A 23,498-nucleotide genomic window follows, 5' to 3' on the forward strand; every position below is an offset into this window, starting at 1 on the left:
GCTGAAAGCTGCAGCTGTTCTCGCTGGTGGGACATCAGTGTCTCCACTCGATCTGCAGAGCCTGCCTGGTGTGTAAAGCACTGCCCCATGTCCTCAGCCCAATTCACACCAGGGCAGATGGGGGACCAAACCAGAAGGAGGAGAAGGAAGAATCGAGCATTACTTCAGAGGAAGGAGATTAAGGCAGTGCAGAGCTCAGATTGCTCAGCATCTGCAAATTAGAACCACAGAATTGTGGAATCATTCAGGTTGGAAAAGACTTCTAAGATCATCAAGTCCAACCTTTGACCAAATACTACCATGTCCACCAAACCGTATCACAGAGTGACATGTCTACTTGTTTGTTTGAACACTTCCAGAGATGGTGCTGTTCCAGTGCTTAACCATTCTTTCAGTGAAGAAATTTTTCCCAATATCCAACCTGAACTTCCCCTGGCGCAACTTGAGGCCATTTTCCAGCTATGGAGCTCCTGAAATTCAAAGGCCCTGGAAATGCACCTTGCAGCTGGGCTCATAGGGGCTTAAAAAGTTGAGGATGCAGCTGTGGCTCTTCCTCCAGCTCAGGAATTGGTGGCCAGGGAGATCTTATTGTGGCCTTTCAATACAGTAAAGGGAGCTTATAATGAAGACAGAGAAGAATTGTTTACTATGGCCTGTCATAGTACAAGAACCAACAGTTTTGAATTGAAAAAGGGCAGGTTCATATTGAACATAAGGAGAAATTTGCTATGGGAGTGATGAGACGCTGGAACAGGTTGCCCAGAGAAGCTGTGGATGCTGCATCCCTGAAAGTGTTCAAAGTCAGGCTGGATGGGGCTTGGAGGCAGCAATCTGCTCTAATGCAATCTGCTCTAATGCAAGGTGTCCCTGCCCATGGTATAGGGTCTGGAACAACACCATCTTTAAAGGTTCTCTCCATCTCAAACCACTCCCTGATTCTATGAGTGACTGACAGTCAGGGTGGTCAGGTGGCACCGTGACCCCTACCCAAGGTTCTCCACATCAGCTTCCACCCAGCTCCCAGCCTGCCTCTTCATCAAGTGGAATCCAAACTGGATTCAAGTTTAATCAAAGTATTAAAAAACCTCGCTGGAACAGGACTCTCTGAAAATCGGAAAAAAGGGCTGAAAAATCCTTAGGACCAGAGTCCTACAATGCTGTAGCTTGGGACGTGGTCTCAGACTGCCAAAATGGGCTCCCCAATTACTAGCAAGCCAGTTCCCTTCTGGTCTGAACACCAGAAGCAGAAAGCAGCTGCTGGTGCTCCAGACAATCATGTTTTAAATCACATCCTCACTCGTCAGGCAGTGATGCTCTGGCATGCCAAGGCTGCTCCCAGCCGCTGTTTGAGGCGAAACCAGCTAAAAAAAGAATGGCAAACTATACAGATTCTGATGCTTCTTGCACTTGAATGAACTGTCTTTCAATACAGAAGATGAAAAGTCATCCAATCCTATTTCTGTCATTCGCAGGAAGGATTTCCAGCAGCGGCTTTGTAAGAGCCAGCAAACGCCCTGGCTTCTCAGGAAGGGAAATTGCAATGATCTGCATGAGCAAAAATCTCATGTCAAAGCTGCCGTGGGATGATGATCCTTTCTCCTCTTTCTATCCTGGCAGGGAAAGCAAGGAGAAGGCTGTGCAGCACAGCCCAGCTGGCTGCATGGACTGTGCCTGGGTGATTTTGGAGAAGGACCACATTCTCAAGGGAATGGTAGGACAAGGAGGAAATCCATCCTGTCCACAGTGCTACTGTGGAACATCACCCGAACAACACAACAAGTGGGGATGTCACACCCCATGGAAAGCAAAGCAATTCCAACAACAGGGGTGTTTCAACCCCAAAACATCGTTTCAGACTCTTGGGACAATATGGAAGTGAAGTGATCATCACACAGTAGTATTTTGGGGCCAGAGGAGCAGTTGGCATCGCCATGCTGCTTCTCCTCAAAATGCCCAAAGGTCAGAAAGAGAGCGTCTGACTGCTCCAGAAGTGCCCAGGAATGCTTACTCATGAGCACGCTTTGGCTTTGACTCTCTTTCATCTGGATATTTGCATAAATCCGGTTGCTGCCCTTAGGGAGATGCAAATTCCCTGTAGAAAGGGAAGCGTTTGAACGTGCTGGCTGCTCAGACAGCGCCAGGCAGGGAAGCGAAGCTTTTATCACCTGAACATTAAATAAAGGCTGAGATGTGAAGCCTCCCCACCCTGCTAAGCAGGAAAACTTCCTCGGCTCTTACGGCCAGATCCAGCAGGGATGGGACAGGCAGGATGCAGTGTTTCATCCGTGCTCTGCACATCCTCCCCAGCCCCAGGGGTGAGCTTTAATGGCCTGGAGACATGCAAGCTGCTCCAGCTCCGCTTGGCTCCCGGATGGTTTCAGAGGCATTTTGACACCCCGGCGTGGGTGGCATTTCCCAGCCACCCTTGCTGCACTGGAGCAGGCTCTAATCAAGCTGAAAGCAAATGAGCTTCCCTGGGTAAATTAAGCTGTAAGCCCAAATTCATCATTTATGATGAAGCCAACTGGTGATAGTAAGTGTTTTTGGAGATGCACACGCACACATTCTGCCTCTCGGCAGGGAAAAAGGCAAAGGAGGTGAATGAAAAAGCAACACCAGTAACAAGCATAAAGCTGTTCATCCATCTGGGTTAAATATTGGCTTTGAGATCTGGTCAGAATGGTCCTTACCCTCTGTTCCTGGGGGCACACAAGAGGGTTTCAGCCTGGGCAAGGAGGCAAGCAGCCATCCTCAATCCTGCATGTCATGGGTGCATCCCAGGAATCTCTTTCTCATGTTGTTTCCTAAAGAGCCAGAATGCAGCGAGCAGAAAATGCAACACCAAGAAACACCTATGGAGGCCTTGCAGAACATCCAGTGCTGACTTAAGGCTCAATTACAAGCTCCTGTGGTACAGAGAGGAAGCTAAATGAGAGCGTGTACCTGGCTCCCTGCCAAAATCCATACTATTGCAACTATCTTGGCAGAAAAACCCTATAGGTACAGATGTGCACACAGTACTCCCAGCAGTAAGCACAAAGGGTATTTTGATATTTCACAAATAATTTAAATTTGGCATCACACATGACAACCAACAGCAAAACCAGCCCAGGGATGGGCTGGATCGCAGTGGGACATCCCAAGGGATACTCAAGATGTCCCCTCCAGCCACAGGACATGGGGTTCATGTGCTCCAGTGCAAAGCCAGCAGGTATCCGGTTAGACTCGGCCCTGCCAGCAGGAGGTCATCGTGACATCAATGGCCATCTTGGCAGAGGCACCATGGAGTCAATCTTGCCTTGGGGGAATTAAAAAATAAATTTAAAAAAGTTTATTTTCAGTTTAATCCGTTCCCAGCTCATCTCCCTGCAAACAGGCAGTGGTGGCACGGCACTGAGGGCAGCACTGGGACAGGCAGCCAAGGGTTGCTAAATGAGCCCTGTAATTCAATGCCGAGGCACGGGGTGAAACTCTGCTGCGTGTTCCCATGTGGGAATTTCCCTGGCATTCTCTTTTATCAGCTGGTCGATAAAATATCCCCACCCATCCAGATCTACTGTAAGTGTCGATCATCAAACAGATGGAGCACATACTCTGCTGTCATTAGAAGTCCTGGGCTGGCATTTACTGGAAACACAGCAGAAGGACTTCCTTCAAGCTCTACTGGATGGTGGCACCTGAAGGTCTCTGGGAACCTCAGCAAGGGGCTTCCCTGCACAGTCTGGAGATGCCAACTGACCTCTCCCATGAAGTTGTACCTGCAGCCTCCCTGGAGGGCTGGCACAGTGTAGGAACAGGAGATTTTAAACACTAAGGATCAACTCTAAGCTCACCCACTTCACTGGCACAACCACGGAGAGGGGCTGGGTAGGACCATCATCGCAGTGTCCCTGCCTCCAAACTGGTGATGCACCATCAGCTCCTCACCAGGAGCACATCCCAGCCACCCTTCCAGCTTGCAGCCACAACACCAAGGACGAGGATGATTCCCAGTATCCAGGACTGCTGCTGCATCCCTTTGATGCCAGGGTGCTGATAAAGCCCTGGTTCTTGACCTGTCCGCTTCAATAAAACAAACAACAGCTCCATGAATTCCCAGCTAACTTTAGCAGATGCCAATTTTAGCACCTCGTGGGAGGGAACTGCTGCCCAGCTGCCTGCATGACGCCTATGCTGCGTTTTTATCCCCAGCTTCAGGCAGATATTCTGGGTTCTGTAAAGCCTGAAGGCAGTTTTGGGGAAAATACAGCCATTTTTAAAGCAACAGCAAAAATAAATCAGTATTTTAAAGGGAAACAGAGTGGGAAAAAAAGCCTTGCTCTGGAACAGCATTGGCAAAAAACCCTGCAGTAGTAAGATCTGCTGACAAAAACTGCCCCCACATGTGGTCCATTCCTATTCCAACCCCCACTCCAAAGCTGTGCCCTGAAATCACAAAGCTGGACCATGGGCTGCCCCACTTGCCCACAGTTCACTGACAGCCTGGGCTTGTTATCTTGGGAGGAATAGAATTAGATTACATGGCTGTCCTGTGCAAAAGCTTTTTGCACATTTGTCATCATTCAAATGGGCTTAAAATCTGATTATTTTTTTCAACTTCCATTTTTGGAAGTGATTTATCATGCCCCTACATTTCAGTAAAGAGCAGTAAATGCATGGAGGATGCTCAAGAGCAGGTCTGAGACACACAGAAGATATCTTCATGTCACATTAACCCAGCTTTGTAAAATCTGAGAATTTGAGACAAACTTTTTCTCCAAATCACGCCTTTTTCAATGAGATCATTTTCAGGAATCTGTCCACTCGCCTCAAAAAATGTTTGTCTCTGGCTCACGTCCACGAAACCAGATAATTGGGAGTTTATAAGTTCATAACTTGAACTGAAGTCAGAAAGTTTCGTCTTTCGTTTTCCAGAGCTGATTCACGGCCAGCCTGGACTGAAACATGGGCTTGCTTCTAATTTGCTGTCATTTCAGGGTTCACTTGCAGTTTAAGTGATTCTCTGCTGCTGCCTGATGTCTCCTGTGCTGTCATCCCAGCTCAGTGTCGGCACAGCTCATATCTGCACTCCCCAAAGCCTGTCTGGGCCCACTTTTTGACCTTGATCAAGTGAAATGCCCCTGGATTTGCTTCTTTGCTAGAACTTCAGAGGGATGTCAAGCAAGGATTTTGTTCCTGGGGCTGCCCAAGTGATCATCCCCAATGCTGAGCACAGTCAGAGAGCACCACCTTGGACTTGTATTTTTATCTCCAAAGAGACATTTGAGCTTTTCAAAATTGAGCCTTTTTTCCCTCTCTGCTACACCAACACAAGAATTAGAGCTTCATTATTTCACTGAACCCAGCTGTATTTCTGGTCCTGCAAAGTCAACAAAGAGGAGCAGCCAGTTTTTTTGGCTCCCTTGGAAACTCTGCAGTCCAAGAAAATCAGACGAAACATTTGAATACACTCAAGCTTGTTCGTCAACAGTCTGATTTCTGAGGGACCTGACCCTGCGTTCGGGCCGACCAGCGTTGCACTCAGCAATATTTTTGGGTCCTGTGTGAAATACTCCTGCAATGGTCCTGCTGCCAAGTCTTGCAGAAGTTCCCAGGCTGAGGGGCTGCTGCTGCTGGATGTGAGGAAGGAGCCTCCCCTGCAGGGTTCGTGTGAGTTGCTGAAACATCTCAGGTCACCAGGGAAGGGTCAGGAGTGGGGAAGGACGTGCACAATGTTAACTACAACTTTAGAAAAGCACCAAAGTAAATACAGGCAAGTGTCTGACATCTCACATCGACTGTCACAGAAGGGTTGAGGTTGGAAGGGACCACCTTCAACCTCCCCAATGGCTGAAGCATCACTATGAACCATCAATGCTTTCATTGGCATCCTGCAGGTAAGATGGTCTGCAGTCACACATCACCACTATGTCTTGATGGATGGATGAGATTCCTTGTGCTGGCTACTTGGATTGTGCTCCTCCGAGAAATTTAGCATCTAATGAGGTCTAGGGTTAAAGGACATAATTTCCTCCCTTTGCCCCACCCAAGGTCACTGGAGAACATGGACCTACATAGAGAGCATCCTAACCCATTTCTGAGACACAGATCTCCCTTCACAGATACCTCCTCTCAGCTCCAAGCAGCACCAAACTCTTCCCTTAGGGTCCTTCAGAGATGGGAAAAGCACCCCTGAGCCCCAAAATGCTGCCATCACCCTGAACCCTCCAAGGAGGCTTGTCCACAAAGCCCATCTGAGGCCTGGTGCCTGGCCATGGCCCGGGGATGAGGCATCTGGCGGAGCCCACAAGGTGGAAAGTTCAAGTGGCTGCTGTTTATTTGGCTTTGCAGAGAGCAGTCGCCCAGCCTGAACGTGGGCCAAGCACCTTCCCATCGCAGGAAGCGCTGCCGGAGTCTTTAAATAACCACCAGTGGTCAGGGCTTTGGTTTACAGCTTTGCTGGATGGAAAACCACCCCTCACAGCACGCCTGCTTCAGCCCTCTCCTGGGTGTAACAGCATCTGCTCACCTCCCCACCTCCTAGGTCTTCAGGTCCCAGCCCCACGAGCTTCATGGAAGCTTGACAGAGGCAGAAAAAGATCTCCCAGCATAGGCATAAAAACACGTACAGGCTTCTCGTCCCTTGTGAGAGATGAACTTCATGTCCTACAGTCAAAGTTTCGCTTTGCTTTCTTGTAAATTAGTTGTTCCTTGGGGCTCTCCTCACCCTCCCCATCCTGCTGTTAAGGTCTATACACATCTCACCATACTCCAACATCGACCTGCACCACCATAAAGTGCTCCTCACCTTCCTGCTGTTGGACTGGTGTGTTACCAGTTCATATGGTTCAAACCGAGAATAAAATCCTTCCTCCAGGGCAAGCAGAAAATGCCAAGATCCCCCCACAAAGGCTTTCTCAAGAATTTCCCTGGGGGACTTGAAATCAGAAACCTTGCCAAGAACCTGGACCGAGCGGGTCACCCAGCAAATCCTGCTTTACTGATGGAAAGTTCCCAAAAGCTTTTTCACTGGGAAGCCTGGCTAGTTTGGGATTTTGGCAATGCAGGCTTGCCAGGACTCTGGGGAATATAAATGATTTTTTTTTACCTATAGCTGTCATTAACATATTAACCTAAAATGATGACTGGAGAGAGGAAGCTCCATAAACAAGCAAAATAGCATTTTACAGTTGGAAAATAAGACCTTGCCCTGACCTCCTCTTGGGCAGATCCACTGGTGCACAGCAAACCAGTATTTTATTTTAAATTGCTCTTGTAAAAAGTAAAAAAAAGCTGCTTCCTTGACACTTAAGTCAGGTAAGGACACAGCAGGCCAATCTGCCTTATAAATAAGTCTGCTCTTGTATACACATGTTTTAAAATAGGTTTATGAAATGTAAACACATGGGCTTTAACAAAAAATAATTCAGCCTCACTGAAACCATTTAAGCAGGGCTGAGCCAGGCTTCCTGAGCCAGGCCTCAAAGATCTGCTTGAAGACCCAATAGACCCTTAGAGGCATTCTCATAAACACAGAAAAAGGAGCAAAATTCAGCATATTTTTTAAGGATCATCCCTGGAGCTGCAGCCCTGCCTTTGTTTTGAAGCATGAGGTTATAGGAAGAGATTAGGGTGGGAAGGGTTTCTTCTAAACTGTCTCTAACGTGGGCATGTTCCATGCTGCCCACCTTCTCTGTACCATTTAGACAGACAATTTTTCTATTTGTCCCCAACCTCTCTGCCCCAGGAGAGGAGCTAACTACCAGGAAACCTAGGCTTTAAAAATAAAATGCAGTCTTGGCTTCAGAGTGGCAGGTGCAAGGAGAAAAGCTATTTTTAACCCTCATTCTGCAAGAGGGGAATGCTGGGACCCCTCTGAGCAGGGCTTGTCCGAGTTTAGGAGATTTATTTGGAGGCAGTGAAGGGGTCTGACTGGTGGTTAATCCTGGGGCTGGGCGCTGGGAAGAGGACATCAAAGCATTCCTGCATCTGCTGGGGAAATGGGAGAGGCAACAGACAGAGGCTCTGCCTCCTCCCTGGGCGGCTGCTGGGGCGACAGGCGGCACAGACCTGGTGCTTGTGGCTCTCTCCATGACCCAGAAAAGCTGTGGAGATGTCTGAGTAAAGTCCTGAGGATGGATCTTCCCACTTGATTTGTTGGGTTTCCACCCTGCTGCAAGCACAAGCCAGGTAAACTGCAAGGAGAGGTGTTCCAGCTCTCTGATCATTTCTGTGGCTTCCTCTGGACCTGCTTTAACAGATTCATGGCTTTCTTGTGCTTAAAGACCCCAGACCTGGACACAGTACTCCAGGTGGGCTCTCATGAGGGCAGATTCTATGATTCCATGAAGATGAGTTCCCAGTAAGCTCAAGACACCACTGGCTGGTGTCCCTGTGTCCTATCCATCCTGGGATCCACAGTGGAAGCTTTTCCTACCGCAGATAAGAGGATGGCTCAAACCTCTCGTGAGCTGGTGTGGCAGCAATCCAAGAGTTAACATCCGCAGATGAAGAGCACGCTAAGGATTTAGCAGGACCTGACATCTCACAAAGGGTGGCTAAGGTAACTTTGTCAAAGGCTGGCATTCAGGACTTCTCCACCCAAGGAGCCAAACAGCCTCAGGCAGGCTGTCTCGGGGGACTTCTGGGTACACTGCATAAATCTCCAATCTTATTAAAGCTCCGAAGACCAGAATCCAGCCCCTGACCTTCTCTGGAGCAGAAAACGACAAAACGTTTCCTGTTATTTATAGCAGCTGGAGAGCCTGATGGGAAAACCCCACTTGTGAAACGTGGGCTGCCTGCCACGGCTGCTCTGCAGAGAACGGTCAGGCTGCTCCGAACTCCAGCCTCGATGGACCCTCCACCCCTGCAGCCACTTCACCCCGGGCAAGACCATGTCCAGAGGCAGCCCAGCAGAAACAGGCATATGGATCTCGCTCCCACTGGCTCTTCCAACTTGAAACAGGCAAGGCTGAGCATCCCAGAAGAGGGGGCTTCACCTGTGGGCTACAGGGACCTGGCAGCCCTTGAGGTGCAGAGTTCACCCATACAAGGCTCCACCTAAACGTGGCTGACCTTACCTAGGAGGTGACTGTCAGCTTTCAGGGAAACTGAGGAGAGGGCACAGCCCCTTTGCCCACCTCCACCAGATGCTATCCCCCTCCTCAAAGCACATCAGGACACGCACTGGCACGTTTTGTGCGCTGACAGCTGAATTTCCATCACCCTGGCACGCACCAAGGGTGCTTTCTGGCACACTCAGCCACACAGGTGCAGGAAACCTCACAGTCCAAGGTGAGCTCTTCCTGCACCGGTATGGGCTTTACCTCAAAGAGAGCCTCCCAGCTCCGGCCCTGTTCGAGAGGATCTTTTGCTGTCACGCTGTCGAGGAGGATTCCCACAGCTTCTGCGCTGGGCCCGCGCCAGCGCGGGTGTTCCGCTCGCTCCCAGGCCGAGGGAAGCAAGCTGCTCGTCACGCACTGCCGTGAGAGGCTGTGAAGGAACTTGCCAGCCGTGACAGGAGCAGCCGGCTCTGGAGCTGCCACGGTGGCGGCTCCTCTCCGGTTTGAAATGCTGCGATGGCACCCAGGGACATGTACAGACCATGGCCCTGCCACGGTCTAAAATAAGCCACCAGGGTGACAGGGAGTGTCATGGATGTCAACGCAGCAGTGAACAGCTGCTGGGGTTTAGGACCATGCTGGGAGCAGCACAGGTCACACTCCTGAACTTCACCTTCACCATGAAGCTGTTGCTCCTGCCCAGGCAATGATGCTGTGGGTAGGACTCAGCTTGAGAGCAGAAACCTCAATTTAGGGACCCAGAAGCCTTGTTAGAGTCATAAAAATCACAGAATGGTTTAGGTTGGAAAGGACCTTTAAATGTCATTTAGTCTGCCCTCCCTGCAATGAGCAGGGACACCTTCCACTAGATCAACAGAGACCTTTTAGACTTGCTCTAAATGAGTCACCTGATGTCACCTGGTGGCCTCCTCCTCTGTTACAGCTCTGCTGCCAGTGAATCCCTACAGTCCCATGGCCACTGTGGGAGACTGACACACCTTATCCTCAGCAACAAAACCCCAGATCAGAGCCATGGCCAAGCCCGAGGCGCATCTCCGAAGAGCCCAGCCAGATATTCTCCCAGGGAGATTTTGGCCCTCGTGATGGAAAAGTTCCTTCTAAATATCCCCAGGCAGTTTGCCTGCAACTCCAATTAATAACACTGTATTTTGTCAACAAAGTCGGGTCAGCGGCAATTCATAGACTTCACGCTGGTTAACCTTTTTCCACCAAACAAGCCCAGGGATATTTTGACTCTCTGCCCTTGAGAAGTTTATTTGTGTGGGATCTGTCCACTTACCAGCTTCCGGCAATGAAAAGACACACAAAAAGTGCAACCGCTTTCTAAAAGTCAGGGAAAGACTTGATGGTTGTGGCCAGGGCTCCCCAGCACTGGAGCCAGAGAAGTAGAGTTGCCAAAGCCACCTAAGAGAGGCCAAGAGGCTTGTAATTAGCCTGGGAGAGAAACCAGAGTGCAACAGCCTGACCATCATCCCCATATGCAACAAGATCTTCTGCAGAGAACTTGTAGGTGTTCTATTGCTGGAGGCAAAACACAGGGACTGGGATTGTGGAGCCCCAAAAGAAGACTCAACAGGGAAGTTACATCGGAGAAACCCATCCCCACTTTCAGCCTTGTCCATGTCCCATCACCCAGGAAATGACTCAACATCAAACCAGTTCAAGCTTCCCCAGCACTTTCCACTGCCCAGGACCACACTTCATCATCTGATGCTCACAGCATTTTGTAGCAACAGCAGATGCAAAGAGTAGGATCAGGGAAATGGAATACCTTAGCCTTGGCCTGGCGAGGATTTCATGCCTTTCAGAAGCAGAAGAACCAAGGAGAAAGATTTCTCCACCTTCCTCCTGAGACGTGTGGGATGTATCTCTCACCCTGGGACCACGGGCTGTTGCAGCCCACAGATGTTTGTGCTCTGGGTAGCACAGAAACCTTCACCGTGATTAGAAAGGATTGGCCAAAAGGGATTCAGCTTGAGACTCCTACACTGCCTGGGCTCTCCTGGCAAATGATTTACAGATGCTGCAACTGGCTGGCGTGCTCTTCACCCAGACAGAACAGCATCTGGCAGGCCCATTACTGCCTTGTGTGGAGGGTGTGCCCTGGAGAGCCTGGAGATTTATTGTCCAGATATAAAGTGACTGAGATCTGTCCCAGGAGCAGCTCCAGGGAAAAGCAAAGAGCTTCTTCATAAAAGAGCCTGCTTATCACAGTTGCAATTATTTGCACATAAAGGGGAGGCCAGGAGGGCAAACGAACTCCAGGGTGGTATGGGGAGGTGAAACTGTGCTGGCTCCAGCGGGTGCTGCCAGCTGGAGGAGGGTGTCTGGTGTGGTGGAGGAATGGTTGACCCAGAGAGGGGCAGGGAAAGCTGTGCCTTTTAACAGCAGTTGGGATATTTTCTCCAGCACATTCCTCTCCCTCCAATAATCTTGTGGGAGCCTGGAATTGTGAAATGCAATTCCTCCCTACTGGCAGCTCTGTGGGGATGCCAGAAGCCAGAGCAGCTTTGCATGGGGGAGGACCAGTGTCCATCACATTGCAGACACGAGACACCAATAATTACACTGTGAGGTGAGGAGAAAGCCTTTCCCACCACATACCTCCTCCCTGGCCTGGCTTGTCCTTGCAGCAGGGCAGAGCATCTCAGACTGGGGCAAAGGATACAGCACGCTCAGTGTGATGCAATATTTACCTCTTCTTGAGATCTGAGTGAGGTCATGCATTTGGATCACTTTGGGCTGTATTTGCTCAGGGATAGAAAGTTAAACCCTTCAGATTTCAGCGTAAATCCCAGCAGGGAGCAGCAGCTGGGAGAAAAGCCTGGTGGGATGCACGGGCTCCCGGGTGGCTCCTCCAGGCCACATGGGACCTTGGGTGGTGCCTGATATCTCCATCTATCCCATGGATGGCAGGACACTAGGTTGCATCTGGCAGTCGTTTGTGAGGCCCCTGGTCACAGCCATGTGCTGGGCTGAGCCGTGCAAACCATGGTGCACGTCTGTGAGACGTGCCTTCACCCACCTCTGCTTTCAATTAAAGCCACTAATGATTTTAGCAAGGAAAACCCTGAACCAAGCACACTCCGTGGCGGGCTCGCTAATGCTGGCCAGATGTGCTGCTCCTGGCAGGTGCCGTGGTGGCCACAAGTGTGCAGGTGGCAGAAGGAAAATAAGAAAAAACAAGTTATGGGTCACTGCCATCAAACCAACTCTTCTGGGCTCAGGAAAACTGAACAGAGCCGGTCCTGGATGCTTTGCGGTCTGGGCTTGGGTGAGGCCCCAAGGCTGCAATGGTTTTATTTAGGGCATGCAATAACCTTTGGCTCCTATTGTACTTGTGTTTGCCAGAAAGGCAGTTGGTCTGGCTGGATTAAAGCTGGCAGTAATTACATGCCAATGCCTCCTCTGTAGCGAGGAGGGGTAAAACCTAAAAAGAAAACCACGTGGGCATCCCCCTACTCGCCACTTTGCATGGAGATGGCTCCTCACCCTCCCGCAAGCAGAAATCCAGCTCATGCCCAGAGTTAACACTTTGGAAAGTTATTGACAATGCAGTCCAAAAGGGAGAGGAGATGTGGAAATTGCTCCTGGTGTCAAATGTGTTTCGTAAGCCACCAGCTGTATCCCCTGAAGGACACTCTTCCTCGCCCAGCCACCAACCCAGCGAGCAGCCTTCCAGCCTTCCCTGCTTCCCCAAGTACCAAACACAAACCAGATGCTCCAAAATGCCTGGTTGAAGACATTCCCTTTCATCTGGTAAGTGCTGCTTCCGAGGGAGAAGATCATAAGGAGTCCTCAAACCCTCTTGAATGACCCAGTCGCCTATTTTTGTCCTTTTTGGGCTTCAGAGTGTCTTTGGCTTTGGCATCTGAACCACCCTGCTGCTCCTCATCCCCTCTTCCTGGCAGCTGATGGCCAGACTCAGCCTCCTTGACACGATTTGGACCCTTGGGACTGGTTTATGGTCACCCACTTGCCATCAGCCACATGCAATCCCACTGCAAGAGGTGCCATGATGTCACTAAAATGGGCACCTCTGCTCCCCCAGCGTCAGACAGGCACGGTGCAGGAAAGCCAGCCTGGGGGGTGCAAAACTGAGGTGCAAAAGGCAAAAAACTAAGATGCTTTTTGCAGTAATGGCAGTGATAACAGCTCCATCTAAAACTGGAGCAGGAGGAAATCCACAGCCCCCAAAATTTGACCTACACGAGCCTAAACTTAAATGAGGTACGTCTGCAGCGAGGATTTCCTCTTGCCCTCTTCAGTCACTGCATTTCTAGTTTTGACTAATAAAACAGCCAGTCCTCAAACCTCGAGCTCTTTATTGCTTGTGGTTCCTTCCCCTTCGTTTCTAAGAAATGAATAACAGGAGCAGAAGGTTGCAAAACACACAGTGGACTCTCCTGGCTTTAAATACAGTGAGAAACCAAATAAACGGGGAGAGAGGAACAAGGAAAATCGATTCCAGAGAGAAAACGCCCAGCTGCACCCACTGTAAGTGTTGGAGGCTGTGGATGCTGGTTTAGGCAGTGAGAAAACACGACGCAAAAAGCAACAGCAGCGATACCGCCGGCGAGCGCAGGATGCTGCAGCTGCAAAGGAGCCCACGGGCTGCTCAGAAAAGATTCAGGATGGAAAGTTAATGCCCAGCGTGATGTACTAAACAACCATGGCCTGGAGAAGAGGAGCTTGGGGTCAAAAAATCACTTAACATGGAAAGATATGATGGGGTCTGCTGGTTTCCTGCTTGTATCTGCTGCTGATGCTCAGTGCTGCATCAGTATCGCTCTCCCCAAAAGCCCAGATGAGCATTAGGGGGAATTTTGTTACAATAGCCCAGCAGTTTTGCTGGAAACTGGGAAAGATAAGAATAATCCTGCTAATAACTGCAGAGCCCAGCTCCTCCTCAATGATGCCAATTTATGTGTGGTTTAATGAGGGCATGGAATGATGAAAGGACACTGCAGGGGGATATAAAATCCTGCCTCAAATGGACACACGCTGATACAGTTTAGATTAGGCAGGATGAAAAAAAAAGTAAACAAAAATATATTTGTAACTAGAGGAAAACTTGGAGGAAATAAGGAGCTGGTGAATGATGGCACCTGGAGCATCGTTCCTTCCATCAAAGGAACCAGCTGAATTCTGCCTGCCAAAGACAAGGAAGGGGTCTAAATCAAGATGGATAAACCAGCACCTCAGCATCACTGGGAATAAGCACAGAGCTTCAAAAGAAAGCACATAAAAGGCATCAACCTGCAAAGAAAATTCATGGCAAAGATGTAGCTGCAAAAAGTATGGGGGAAATGAGTCCCCAAAGTGGGAAATTACCATCCTGGGGGGAGAGCAAACACCTCACAGCTCTTCCCATACCATCCTGGATGGTCCAACACCCCCAAAAGGGGACCAGTAGTAAGGAGCCATGTGTGTATTTTGCACTGATGAACTTTAATGTTGTAAATCCACTTCAGCCTCTGAGCAAAGTGCCTGGCACACCCGTACACTGGAAACCTCTGCTCCACAAGACCAGGGCTGAGATTAGCACGAGATTCGCACAAGATTAGCACAGGCAGGAGTGTGAGCCCCAGTGCTACCCAAAACAAGAGGGAAGGGTGTTGCCGAAGGCTGTATCAGGAAAAAACTCTGATCTTCTGCCCAGACAGCTTTTGCTCCACAAAAGAGAAGTGTGCTACTGAAATTAGATGATGTGTTCAAATCTGAGAGCCTTTGTTAGTAGTGCAAGTCCTTCTGCAGGTTGGGACTGTGCCTGGTGAAGATGTCCAGAGGCAGCACGGTGGATTTTCCCCTGTCAGTGGGAGGGTGGGCTCCAGATGGAGTTGCTGGGGCTGTCTCCACTGCTGAAATGAGGAAGCCTAGATGCCCTTACACCCCCTCCATCCACCCTCAACCAGGAACTCTGAGGTTATTTAGGTTGGCAGACCCAGGGCTCTTGGCACAGCCTGCCAGAGGATAAACACCAGAGCAGGGAAAAGAGCCATCCGAGCTAAAAGCCAGTGCGGGTACAAGAAGAACAAGGCCAAATGGGTACGAGTCATCCACAAATAAATTTCAGCTGGAAACGAGAGCAGTTTGTATCTGTGTGAGCAGCAAGGCTCTGGCAACAGCTTTCCCGGAGGACTTGCCAGGGTCAAACGGCTCATTAGTTTGAAGAAGGAAACTGGCAGGGGGTTTGTGTTGAGGCTGCTTATAACGGTAGGGGGGGGACCAGCCAAAAATCGGTGGTGGTTTTGGGGCTGGATTCAGCAGGACATGGGTCTTCTGCCACAGCCATCCCATGTGGCAGCTGTACCTGTGCTGGTAAGGTACAGAGGGGTGCAAACCACATCTACTTGCTCTTGGAGAGAGCGGCATGGGGAGGAAAATAAAAAGGCACCGTTGTTCCAGCTGACAGGAGCTTAAACACCGGCTGGGAATTGGGCTCGGGGCCCTGTGTGAAATTAAACTTGGCTTGTCTTAAGACAGCGGCTCTACTCCCCGAGCACCCTACGAGCATTTGGGTAATAGCAGGGGGAATCAGACCTACTTGTCAAGCGTGTTGCTATTTGTGCAAACGCTGCGTACCGGAGGGAAGCTTGAAGAACAAGTCCCCTTTTTATAGCGCGTTGGATGCTGGCAGCGAGCCTGCAAATTAGAAGGAATTCAGAGAGGAGCAACAACAACAACAACAAAAAAAAAGCCTAAGGGGTTGGAGGGATTAGTTTTGGAGGAAAGGAAGAAAAAAGGGAGCTAAGTGTGTGGTCCAGTGGACATGACTTTGGGCTGGGTCTGCACCCGGTGTTGTCCCATCCACAGCAAACCTCCTTGTGCCATGTACAGGTTTCCCAACCCGACCTTAAGAAGCAAGATGTATTTCCTGCCACCTCAGGAGACAGCTCTGTCATGTCCACAACAGAAAAGAGAAATATTTTAAAATCACATACACGATAGAAAGTTCATTAAGAAGCTGTCAGAGCAAAGGACAGCCCACAAACAAAATGGGTTTGAGCTGGGAACAACTTAGCTTTGGCAATGAAGGGTGTGTGGGGACAAACTCCCCGCTGCAATGGGTTTTCTAGGGTGGTTTTACACTAAACTACTCAGTTAATTCCTAAGCTCCTTGAATGAGCTCATAGAGGTGTAATATCCCTGCCTGGATGCAGTCCTGCTATCAGCATTCCTATCGTTTGGGGCACTGAGAGGGGCAGGAGTGACCTGGATCATGGGTTTAATTACCAGCCTTCAGCCTGGCTGCTCTTGCACTGGTGCCAGGGCCCAGTGGAGAGGGGACTTGGGCAGGAGCCCAGCACTGTCCCTGCTGGGAAAAGCTTGGCTGTCCCCTGCTCGGGGTACCCAGTCTCATGGGGACATCCCTGGGACCAGCGTTGCACCAGACATGCAGCACCCTGGGGAGCATCAGCTCAGGCACATCCAGGGCCTTTCAGGCATGAGACTAATTTTCCTGTTTGTTGACCAAACCTCCCCGTTTTTAGTGCCTGTCACACAAGCACAGATGAAGCTGTAATTTGCCATGACGGGATGTAAGGAGAGGAGGGGACACAGAGGCTGAGACAAGCCTTCCCTTAAATGCCCCCTAACGCCACCTTAAAAAATAATGAACCGGGGGCAGAGGAGGTTACTGGTTTGGTATGAGAATTTTCATAAGCATGAGAAAAAAAAAAGACCACATTGCTCCAAAGTTGGTGTTGTTTTTTTTTTTTAAGCAAGCTTCAGGGGCTCTGGGAGAGTAAAGCTTGCTGCAAAGTTTGTTTTCTGTTGTGCCCACGTTACCAAGCAAAGTCGGATGAGGAATGTGCGGCGAAGGGCACTTGGTTGGGCTGCACCCCTAGGTAAGCACTGGTGGTCAGGTATGATGGCACAGTGAGGGTCCCTGGGCATTGCCTCCAGCCCAGGACACTGCTTAGCCACCCACCTTCCCAATTTAAAGCAAACTTAGCTTCCAGCAGCGTGCCATTTCCAACCATTGTGTTGCACACGCAGCTAATAAACAAACATCATACAGACATTAAAAAAAGTGTTTTCTAGATGTTGGGATAATGAGGGCAATTTCCCTGGCGCCTTTCCCCGGCATGCCAGGGTGCAGCGTGGTAGCCAGCAGCTCCCAAACCCTTCTCCGGAAAAGTTCAAACCCTCAAATACTTGGAATTGCTCTTTGAGGGAATTTATTTTAAAGCCGCTTTAACGGCAGCTGGGAATTACCAGGGAGGCACTTTGCTCTGCAATTTCCCAGCTGCTGACCCCGTTCACATGAAGGGGGCCCTGGGTAGCCACCCAGCTTGGGGACATGTGCCGAGCCAGCACAGCCTGGAGTTGCACCCGAAATTCCCCTTGTCCCAGGTTGCAGCAAAAGCACAGAGAGGGGCTGTTCTGCATGGCAGGAGCAAGAAAAATTAACTCCCACATCCAGCAGTGTGAGGGCGTGAGCTGGGATGTGGTAGGGTTATTTTTTAAGACCCTGTTCCCACGAGGGATGAAAATTGCATCCAACCATGTTGCTTCTTCCCTGGAACAAAAGCTGAGCTGAGAGGCTGTGAACCTCTCAAAAACCAAGTCAACATCCCAATGTGCCGGTGGCATGTTGTTTTTTAAGAAGCATTTTGGTCTTAAAAAGAAAAGAGTTATTAAGCAAAATCACTGACAGGAAGTCAGCATTTAAGTGTTGGCAGGACTGTGAGCCACAGGTCCTGCTGGAAGGTTGGAAAATGCCACCACCAGAGCTGTGGTTGCTTTATCTGCAAACTCTCTATGTCCCCATTGCCCTGAGAGCGTTATGGAGCCCTTCCCCTTTCCACACCTCCATGGGGACATCTTGGTCACCGTGCCTGGGCTACTTGACTCAAGCCCCGGAGATGAGGTGGTAGCCCTAGAAGAGATGCAGGCAGGTGGGATGGGTCTGGTGGCAGACAGAAGCAGCTCCAAGCCCAACTGCTGCCAGATGTGAACCCACATGCAGCTGCCAAGTCACCCAAAACGAAGGGGCCCCCAAAGCCACAAGCAAGGGTTGGGCTGACAGGCATCAGCCCCCCATGGCGTGGCACCCGTGGCCCTGTGCCAGCTTTCTTCTCCTTGCTGTCATGCTCAAAAGACATTTGTGGAAAAACACAGCAGAAATGAGAGGGTTTGAGTGGCAGTTTGGAGAAGGAGATGGGGGAAGAAAACAACTTGGCAAGGAAGGAGGGGCTGAAGGACACAAGTGTTCCCATTTTGGTTTATAACTCCCAAGGGTGCTGCTCGGAGCATTTATTGACCAACTCGCCCGCTCTCGATGAGCTGGCCTGGCAAACTGTGGCAGCAGGGAGGGAGGCTATTCCTGGTCAAGGCGTGTCCAACAGCAATGCTTTCTTAACTTAAAATCAACTAGTGACATGAATGGGACTCAAAATGCACAGTCAAGGACTTTCCTCAAGAGGCTCTGGCTCTGCAGCCACTGCACCTGTAGCATCATCTCAATGTCACCACAAAAAAGTCATCAAGTGCCCTCATGAAATGTTTCAGGGGTCCCCAAAAAGGGGGGAAAAAAGAGCCAAAGCCCAGCCAGGCAGACACAATCTGCTCAATAAAATCAAGGTGGACCCTTGACTCCAACAATGCAGCAGACAGAGAGGACTGATTTGCCTCTCTCAGTATTAGAAGGGAAATAATAATCATGGTCATAATAAAAAAGAGTGAGATGCAGCCAGGTCAGGTTCATTAAGGGTGAAAGGCAGTGGTTTGACTCCAAACCCAGCTGTTCTCCACAGCATTGATATGATCTTCCCTAGCACAAGTCTGTGCGGGAACTCGTCATCCCCAGTGTTCCTTGCAACATGATAACACGCCACATCGCCCCCAGCTCCCAAGTTAAACATCTTATTAACTGAAGTGACGTAAAAGAGGAAATCTCTGAGAACTATCGCAGAGATGAGAGGGAACACATTTACCATCAATAGGTGATGGTACCTCTGCAGAGAGATCTGCACATAAACCAGCATCCAGCCCCTCCTTCCCCTCCCTCCTCTAATCACTCCATGTCATGGGAAACTAAACCTGACATCCAAACAGCTCCGATGTGAGAAACTTGCTGTAAAAATATTTTTAAGACTGAAAAACAACAACAACAACAACAAAAAAACTTGCCTTCCAGGAACCCATTTGGATACAAACCCTGTGCAGCTGCAGCCACCCTCCGTGTCCGCGTTCATCCCTCCTGCTTCGGCTTGGAAATCAGGCAGGGCGGGGAAGCGGAAAGGAAATACAAAGACCAAAAAAAAAAAAAAAAAAAAAGGAAGCAGGATGGTGGTGGTGGGAAAAGCAGCGATATCGCAGGCGATGAGCCGCGAGATGCTGTTGGCAGAGCGGTCCAGCAATCCCCTGAAATTCAGACGGTCACGTGCGCTGCCTGTCTGCAGCTCCCGCGCAGCCCGGGCTCAGCACTTCACTTCGCCCAACTGCACACGCAGCACTTCCCCGCGGAGAGCTCTCCCGCCCCACCCCCGCACGCCTCCCAGCCCATGCCCCATCCCAACCGTACCCAGCAGGTTTTGGCACTGCAAGGTGACCTAGGGCTCCACGCCGAAGCTGCTCTGGCTACAGAGGTTGAAAAGCATCGCCGTGCTGCAAAACCACCCTCCCTGGCAGCTTCTCCATCTAAATCCCAGCCCTGCAGGTAGTGCTGTCTTCTCCACCAGGATGTGCACAGTGGCCACCTCCCCATGGCATCCATCTGGGGCTGGTGGGGGTTCCCACTGGCATGGAGGAGTGCCAAGAACATTCTGTACCCAGCCTGTCCCTGGGCAACCCTGGGCATGTCCAAAACCAGCCCCTGAGCTCCCTGGGCAGTTGAGGTTGCATCAGAGAACAGCGGGTGAGCCCAGACACCTCTGGGGCAAGGTGGCAGCCAGCTTCTTTCTTTATTTATTTTTTTTCCCCTTTAATTTTCACCTGGGACATGCTTTGTACCAAAGGGATGCTTTAGACTCCATCCTACACTGCCCCGCAGCAGCTCCTGGGGACTAACTGCGACCAAGCAACCACCAAAGGTCCCTCTGCAAAGGCCGTGAGGCTGCAAAGACCCAACCTCACCACCCCAACTCCAAAAACCTCCAGGACAACTAAACCGAATTTTTTTTCTCTGCTTGCACCCATTCCTCACGTAAATTAGCAAGAGGAATTAGGAGACTGAATGTTCCATGCTGCCTCGACTTCACTACCCTGCCAGAGATGCATCGCATGGCACTAAAGTCAGGCAGATACAGCGAGACTAAAAAAAGAGTGTGGTTGCTTTTTTTTTCTTGTAAAGCTGGACTGCCTTTCACGGCGACTGTATTTATAGGTAGAGCTGTTGAAATTTTAAGGGCTCCTTGCCACAGGAATCCGGCCGTGTCTCACGTTCGCAAAGTGGCGTAACTTGGCAAAAATGAACATACAACCGATGGCCGATGGGTGCTGCTTCCCTCCCTCAATTTTGGGTTAAATCAGAAGGGGAAAAGAGAAGATGCAAAAATGAGCCATGCACGCCACTGCCATGTGCCACAATATGTATTTTCCAGATTCAGAGCGTAATGAACACGGGACTTCACGCCCGCCTCTGCACCGGCACTTTCCTTTTCTGTCAACGACCAAAAAAAAAAAACCAGCTTTCACGGGTGTTTATTTTTGCTTTCGGTTTGGCTACCCATGGCACACATAAAGCCTCCTCTTCACTTTGTTTTAGGGCTGAAAAACTCTGGCAGGGTTCAGCCCCAGAGCGGTAAAACTCGCTCTCCCCATCCAAAGCCGCCCGGGAACACCATCCACCAACACACCACAGCACATGATGCCCAGAAACCACGCGGTCTCAGCCCAAAAGTTGGCAATTTTCTTACACAACAGCACTGCTACATAGCTAAAACCCTTTTTAATTTTAATTTATGCTATAAAAGTACACTACGCCCTGTCCAAAGACGCTACCACCCCGCTGAGCACGTCTGGATGCTAAACTTTGATTCCCTATGGCAACGTGCGTCTATTTAAGACAAACCCCAAACCATAATTTAAGACAAACCCCAAGTTATTGATAGGAGCCCATGTTTACTGTTTGCTATTTTAATATCAAGTGCTGTTGGCTTTCAAGCCACTCATTTCCATGGCTTGCAGGGGAGGATGAAGCTGGAAACATGCCTAAACGTCGGGGTTTTTGACGTTTCCATGGGCACTTCTGCTGTCAAATCAAAGAAATGCACTTAACAGGCCGATCCCAGCGGATGCTTCTCATCCAGGATTGCCTTGACTGGAAGCCGGCAAGTGATTTTTGAGCTATCAAGGCACACACAAAAATAAAACAGCTGTAACAAAAGCTTTTTGCTTCTGCAAGCAGCCCTCTCCATAGGCAGAGCCAACAGGGTGATGGCTCGTGGCACGCTGATGACACGATTATTTCCAGCCTTGTGGAAGTTAATGTTCCCAAAAGGAACAAATTTCAGATTGCAGCACTTACCAAAGGTTAAAGTCTCTTGCTTCCCTTGCCCAAGTGTCAAATTTGGTCTTTGCTACTAGCACCTGACATCCCCAAAAAGCAGCTGTGGGGGACTGTACCCCTACTAGCCAGCACCTGGAAGGTTAATTCTGAAGCCTAGTGACAACTCAGTGTATATACATCCTGGATGTATATAAATATTGGTGCAGAATATTGGTGGGTCCACAAAGCCCTGAGCTTCAAATCCACCTGCAACATTTTAAACATACACTATGACAAAAAAATTAGTAATTGTTGTAACAGTGGGATTTAAATCCAGCTCATAACAGGGGAGATTCATGATATTTCGTATTCAAACAAGTCACCAGCCCCGTTTATCCCCACTACTCTTTTTCCATTGTTGTGGAATAAATACACGACTTCATGAAGGCTCAGTTTTCTTGCTGATCCTCCTTGAGCCAGAAGGATGCACATAAACCCAACCCAGCAGCTCTAGATGCGAGATCAACTCATTTATGTTTCAGCTCCTTTCCACAGAAAGATGAAGCTGTAACTGAATTAACTGGAAATTGGCAGCGGCACAAACTTGCCAGATTCCAGCTAATTGTCTGGATTAGTAATTCCTGTTGTATGCAAAAATGCACCTTACCTACGGCAGAGAAAGGCATGGGGTGTCCTCCTGATAGGTGACCTGCCTGCTCTGGGAATGGGAACTACTGGCATTCCCAAGCCCCCACCAGCGAAAGGCTCATCAGCCTAACGAGACATGCTCAAATATCGAATCACTGAATCATTAAGGGCGGAAAAGACCTCCCAGATCACCAAGTCCAACCCTCAGCGCAGCAGCACCACCACGTTCACCACTGAACCATGTCCCCAAGTGCCACATCCACACGCTTTCCGAACACTCCCAGGGATAGTGATTCCACCACTTCCCTTGGAAGCCTGTCCCGAACATGCCCCGGGAGAGGCCGTCCCTGCCGCAGCTGATGCAGCCAGCGCAGCCCCATCCGTCTGACGCGGAGAGGTGGGAAACATCCATGGGGATAGCGAGTCCAGACAGCCTGGATGGAGCATGGAAGTTCCCCCCTGGGGCCCCTTGTGACACCGAGTGCTGCGTCCGGCGCCGGGAGGGGTGGAGAGGCCCCGCGGAGCCCCCTCAGCGCCCGCGCCGTATCCCACCCACGGGGCTGGGATGGGGGTCTGTGGGATGCTCCGAGTGGTACCACAAGGCGGGGGACTGCGGCATCGCGCGTGGCCTCCCCACGGGGGTATGCCGGGCGAGCAGCAGCGTGCGTGACCCCCCTCCCCCCGCGCTGTAGCTTCCCTCCTTTAATTTTGAGTTAAATCAGACGGGAAATAGGAAAGGTGGGGGTCACGGTGCGGGGAGGGGGGTCACGCACGCTGTTGTCCCGCCGCCATAGCCACGAGATGGCTGCACCGGGGCCACCGCCGCCCAGCCTGCCCAGCCCCGCTGCGGTGGCCCCGCGGCCGGCAGCGCTCGGACCCCTCCCGCCCGCATTGTTGCGCGGGTGGACCCACGTGCCGCCACCGCCGGCGCTTCCCCCTCTCCCGCAGCCCCGTCCCCAGCCTCCTCCGCCGCGCACTGACCTGCCCGCTGCCTGGGCTCGGCTCGGCTGTGCTGTGCTCGGCTCGGCTCGGCTCGGCTGGGCTCTGCTGCACTGGCCCCCGCCCGGCTCCGCTCGCCCCCCGCCCGCACGTGCGGCCGCTCCCGCTCCCGCCGCCGCCCCGCGCGCGCCCCCACGGCCCCCGGCCCCGCCCCCGCGCGCGCCCCCGCGCCCTCACGTGCCGCCCCGCACAGCCAATGGGGACGGGGGGGAGCGGAGCGAGGAGGGGGCGGGGCCGGGAAAGGGGCGGAGCTAAGGAGGAGGGGGCGGGAATGGGGGCGAGGGGTGTGAGGGGAGGGGGAGAGGGAATGGAAAAGGAAAAGGAAATGAAAAAGGAAAGGAAAAAAGGAA

At 50.8% G+C, this 23,498-nt stretch overlaps 1 protein-coding gene across 2 annotated transcripts in view; it reads right to left on the reverse strand.

Annotated features, from left to right (window-relative positions):
- Positions 1-23,273, reverse strand: part of PTP4A3 (protein tyrosine phosphatase 4A3) — a 40,198-nt gene extending 16,925 nt beyond the window's left edge. Inside the window, exon 1 of one of the 2 annotated variants that reach the window (XM_051802076.1) lies at positions 23,131-23,273. The gene's annotated coding sequence lies outside the window, so the exon portion shown is untranslated. Of the gene's footprint in view, positions 1-22,168; positions 22,296-23,130 lie in introns of those variants that run through there. The other variant, XM_051802077.1, reaches the window with a different exon arrangement.
- Positions 23,274-23,498: the final 225 nt, after the last annotated feature.

The sequence above is a fragment of the Manacus candei genome, unplaced genomic scaffold, assembly GCF_025592945.1.
Source record: "Manacus candei isolate 608988 ecotype Guabito, Panama unplaced genomic scaffold, ASM2559294v1 h1tg000054l, whole genome shotgun sequence".
Taxonomy (NCBI): domain Eukaryota; kingdom Metazoa; phylum Chordata; class Aves; order Passeriformes; family Pipridae; genus Manacus; species Manacus candei.